Here is a 5,321-nt window from a genome sequence, read left to right on the forward strand (position 1 = left end):
TATAAAAGTAAAATAATTTCTTTTTTTTAAATACACATTAGGTAAAGGAAAGTAATTGGTATATGTCAAAAATGCAACAATTATAGGATGGGAGAGTGAATTATATATGTTCATGATTTTTGGTAATGACAGAAAGTAAAAGTAGTATGGAGGTTTTGTATCAGGAATTAGATTGTATTTTATATTTTTATTTAAAAAATGAAAAAAATTAGTCTTTGTGTGTTAAATCAAAGAATAAATTGGATTTTTTTGTTAAAAATTTTATCAATTTATACTACTAAAAATTGGTATGGCTAATGGAATAACCAAATAGTGACATGTGACGTGTGACGTGCAACGTGTACCTTATGCTAATGTACAGGGACGAGTTTTTAACAATAGAAATGAATGAAATTTTTAACAGAATGACCAATTTACTCTTTGATCTAACATATAAAGACTAATTAGCTTATTTTTTTGAGTAGAATAGCTAAAATACAATTCGCCTCATAATACAAAGGTCTTCATGATACTTTTACTAGATAGAAAATTGTAACGCCTTGAATTTTGGGCCTAGATGAATTGGGCTTTGGGATTTGGGTCTCATAAAATTTTTAAGTGAGCAAGAAAATGACACATGACATGTTGGCTTTAAGGGTTTAAGGAATTTGAAGTGTGTATGTTAGAGAAGTTCTGGGTTCGAGTTTTGTGGTGGAGGAATTTTAATTTAATTATTAAAGGAATCAGGGTTGGGAGTAGTTGGGCTTTTAAATAAAGATAGGGGAAAATGGCATCAAAAAGGCCTTGTGGAGGAGTGGCTAAGTGACGCCACTTAGGGTGTAGGGAGGTGACATTAGTGGCTAGCAAGGGATCCAAGGTTCAAATCCTAGCTTAGTATTTTTAGGAGTTTAATTTTGGGCTTTCTAGAAGGTTGGAAGTGGTGTGAAGATGGACTCTAAGGGGAGTGTTCAGAAGAGAAAAGTTAGGAAATAGATTGGGGAGTTATTAGGGAGAAAAATGAGGAGATGAGAAAGAGGAAGTGATGGAGTCGAAATGGGAATTTAACCGTGAGGAATTCGACTATAGGGGCTATAAATAGGTTCTGAATGCAAGGTTGCCAGGCTAATGCCGAAATCTTTGTCACCCTATTACCGGAAACCTTTTTCTCTTCAAGATCCAAAAAGCCGAAAACCCTTGCTTCTTTCTTTCTCTTCTTGTGCCTATTTTCTATTCCTCTTCTACTCAGGTTTTTGATTCATTTTTTTAAGTCTCTTAAAGCCGAATAACTCTCTTTTTCCATACAAATAGCAAGGGCATAAACTTTCTTGGCCGAATACTCTTGGTGCCATTAGTGCCCTTTCTAATCGGTCAAGCCTAGTGTAAGTGCTTTGTTCTCATAATAGGTTTTGCTAAGAATCTATTACGCTGTTCTTCCCTCACTCTTTCTAATCAACTTTGGTAGGAAATAAGTATCGGATCTCGGGTTTTAACTCTCTGTCGAATTGCTCCTTAGGTGTTTTGCGGTTTTGGTAAGTATTCCTCTCTTATTGACTAAGGTTGGCCGAATGATTTTAAGTGAGATAATGGGATGAATTATGTTGGATGCTAGTCCCCTAGTATTTGGTTTTAATGAGTAAGATTAATGCAGATCTAAAGAGTACGTGATCAAGGTAAAGCTATTAGGGATTAGTGTTCAAGGTAAGGTTAAGGTGAGTTTTCAATTTTTTTGGGTAAAATATGTATTAAGCATACGATTAATGAAAGGGTGATATCATTTGTAGGTTGGTGACTAAGGGAATCACAGCACGCTTGCTTACCAGGTGTGTACATGCACTGCACACACAAGTAGATCGGAAAAAGCCGAAAAGCCGAAATGCCGAAAAGCCGAAATATTGAAAGGCCGAAAGTTTGGCTGCGGTAGCTGTAAACACTAAATTTTTGTCTGACTAGAGTTTGTTGTTTAATTTTCAAAATTTTAAAAAAATAAAAATAAAAAAATTTTCAAAAAATAAAAATTACATTTTTACCCCTAAACTTTTCCTAAATTTAATTTTGACCCTTAAACTTTTTTTAAATTTCACTTAGACCCTTAAAATTTCCTTAAATTCCATTTTAACCTTAAATTTTCTAAAAATTACATTTAGCCCCAGAAGTTTTGCTGCATTTTTGATTTGGTCCTTCAGACAGATTACGTGATTTGGGGTACGCACTTCCCAGATTTTCAGGCTACAAACATGGGTGGCTGCTCCTTCTTCACCCACTACCTGCAAATAGCATAAAAACAATCAAAATGGGAGAAATAAAAAAAAACCACACAAAAAAGAGGAGCATTCTCCCATTTGAGAAAAAAGAGCAAAAAAAATTCAGCAAAAAAATTTTCCAGCAAAAAAAAACAACAAAAAAGGAACATTCAACAATCTAAGCAAGAAAAAACTCCAATATCTGGCAAGCAACCAAGCAACCAAGGACTAACCACCATTAACACCACAACCAAGCTCCCAAACCGAAACCCACTCTAAATACTCGAGCCAATCGATTATCAGCCACCCCAAAACCCAAACCTCAACTACCCGTAGCCTGATTTCATGTGGTGCATACGGTGGCTGCTGGTGACGTGCACGGTGGAAGGAGAGGGAGAATAGGCAGCTTGAAGTTTGGATTTTCTTTGTTTGCTGCTGGAACTTGTTTGTTTTGGGGGGTTTAGTATTAAAAAAAAAGAAATATTTTAGTTAATGGGTTGGTTTATGTAAGGTTTGATGGGTTAAATTTAATTTGGATTAATTAGTGGGTTGGGTGATATGTTAAGTTAGTGGGTTGGGTTGGTTGTGTTGGATTATTAAGTTAGTGGGCTGAGGTTGGTTTGTGTTGGGTTGAAGTAATTTGGATTTTGTATCTTTTATGTAGATTTTATTTGTAATTGGGCTAAACAAAAATTGGTCTAAAAAACTACAATAATAAAAAATATTAAATTTTAAAATGGTCGGGTCAACTTGACTCTATTTCCGGCAATCGATCCGGTGAAGATCACCAATAAAGGCCCATTTCAATAGCCCGAGAAGAAAAGAGATTAATTTCAGTAATCCATAACATTGGGGCTTCGGTATATTCTTACCCTTTTTATTATTATTTACCTATTCCGAATTTAATATATATATTTTTATAACTATATTATGTACATATATATATTTTGTACATATCATTATTTTATATTATTGTTGTAAAAAATTTTATGTATATATTTTTATGTACGTTTCCTAATATTTTCTTTTATTGTAGATATTATTATTATTATTACATATATTTATTATATGCATATATATATGTATTTTTATGTACATATTATTATTTTATATTATTATTACCAAATATATCATTTTTTCCTATTTTATTATTAGTACATGATTTGTTTTTATTTTTTTTGTAAATATCGTTATTATTGTTATTCTAATATTCTAGTATTCCATGTTAATATTTTTCATTAATGATATCTTTTTTTGTATCGTTTATCTATTTTTAATTTCTCACTTTAGGAATATTTTTTTCTCATGTTTTAATTAATTTCAAAAAGAAGGCAATGTACCGATTTAACATTAAGCCATCGATTTCATCGCTATGTTGGGTGAAATTCATCGACTCGTATTAAAAACGGGACACCCTTTCTAAAGAATCGAAAACTAAAAACTCTCATTTTTCAATTGGATCACGAGTAAATGTCAGATTGAATTTGTACTTTTGAAAATCAAGACAACATAAGTTTAATAAGATACCAATTTTGGACGTCGCGAGGGTGCTAATACCTTCCTCGTGCGTAACCGACTCCTGAACCCTATTTTTTTGTCTGGCTTTAAAAGTAGACCTAAACTCGGCCTTCTTTTTGTTTAAAAAATAAATTTTCTTTCGAAAAAGAGGATTTATTAGGTGTCCGATCACACCTAGGAAAAAGGATTGGTGGCAACTCCCTTTTTTAATAAAATCGAAAGTCGGTTTTTAAATTTCCAATAAATCGCCTCAATTAGTGACCAAAAGAAGAAATTTTTACGTCGCTACAGCTGACGACTCCACTGGGGAAGTCAGTTTTTGAGAGTCGAGTCACTTAAACGCGTGTTATCAAAATTTTCAAAATTCCTTATTCGAATTAATATTTAGTCGTGATCCCAAAATTGGTTTTTTGAAGTGTTGTATATATTCTCCCAACTTGTTTTATCCGATTGTTATTCAGCTTTAAATTTTTATAGTTTTAGTTTTGGTCTAGTTTTTTAAATAAAACGTAAATGCTTGTGAGTTTCTCCCACACACCGTGCACTTGCATTTTGCATAACATGAGCTCTCTACCCGGGCCTCGTCCGTTTAAGTGAAAGTAAACGCTATGCCTTCGTGAGTTAACTCGTCCCTCCGTACTGGCTAGTGAATACTTTCGGGTTACATATGACTTATGCTTTCGTGAGTTAACTTGTCCCTCCGCATAGACATAAGTAAATGTAACCCCTCGAATTGAACTCGTGAGCCTGTGATGGGCTATGACCGAAGCGTCGTACTAATCTTAGTAGATGACAGTACGGACAATTCGAGTACCTATCTAGAACCAAAACCGCATATAGTGAACCGTACGAGTCATTTAACTAGAGCCATGCCAAACCTCCGTCCGTTTAGTAGTCACCAAAATAAGTGCACGGGAGGAACGCCTCTTCTCTTTTGTATCTTCACTTTCTATACAAGGGGACTGGGTCTGTTTAATATATTAGATTTGGGTGGTTCGATTTGTTAAATTTTCCATGTTTTTCTTCCTATACTTAATTACTAATCAAGGTTGTTTGTCTTTGCCTTATTTTTTTTTCCATCATGCATTATAGGCATTGTATTAGGAAGGTGTTGACTAGAGATCGGTTGCCAAAAAACGGGTTTCTAATGGAAGAGTCATTATACAAACAACCGAGAGGAATGTCGCGGTTCAAGACTAGTCTCTAAATACTCAGAAACAAAGAGGGGATAGTCTAGTGGAGGGATGTATTGCCAATTTGCCCGAGCACGTAACTGTGAATGTTCGCCAGAATAACCTTGAAGATTTGGTTCGGGTTTGGAATCAGTGGGACTTGGAGACTAGGGGTATCTTCACTGAAAGATATGGGGACATAGCCAACTTGATTACTGTCAACGTAGACGAATGATTGATCCAAGCCATGGTCAGATTTTGGGATGCGGCCTACCAATGTTTTACTTTCAATCAGGAAGACATGACCCCGACTATAGAAGAGTATGCTGCTTTGCTTCGTGTCGAAAACGTACAACCTTATAAGATATATGTGAAAGAACCTAAGCCAATGACCTTTAAGAAAAAGTTAGTG

The 5,321-nt window shown here is 34.6% G+C and overlaps 1 long non-coding RNA gene across 2 annotated transcripts; it reads left to right on the plus strand.

Moving 5' to 3' along the window:
* The first annotated feature begins 942 nt into the window (after positions 1-942).
* On the plus strand, positions 943-2,956 carry LOC121210873 (uncharacterized). 2 transcript variants are annotated; one of them, XR_005906142.1, is made up of 4 exons: positions 943-1,358; positions 1,442-1,508; positions 1,628-1,688; positions 1,761-2,956. It is a non-coding gene; the product is annotated as an uncharacterized lncRNA (long non-coding RNA). The 2 variants fall into 2 exon arrangements; XR_005906141.1 differs by having other exon boundaries at positions 1,628-1,677.
* Positions 2,957-5,321: the final 2,365 nt, after the last annotated feature.

Source organism: Gossypium hirsutum, chromosome A12, assembly GCF_007990345.1.
Source record: "Gossypium hirsutum isolate 1008001.06 chromosome A12, Gossypium_hirsutum_v2.1, whole genome shotgun sequence".
NCBI lineage: Eukaryota > Viridiplantae > Streptophyta > Magnoliopsida > Malvales > Malvaceae > Gossypium > Gossypium hirsutum.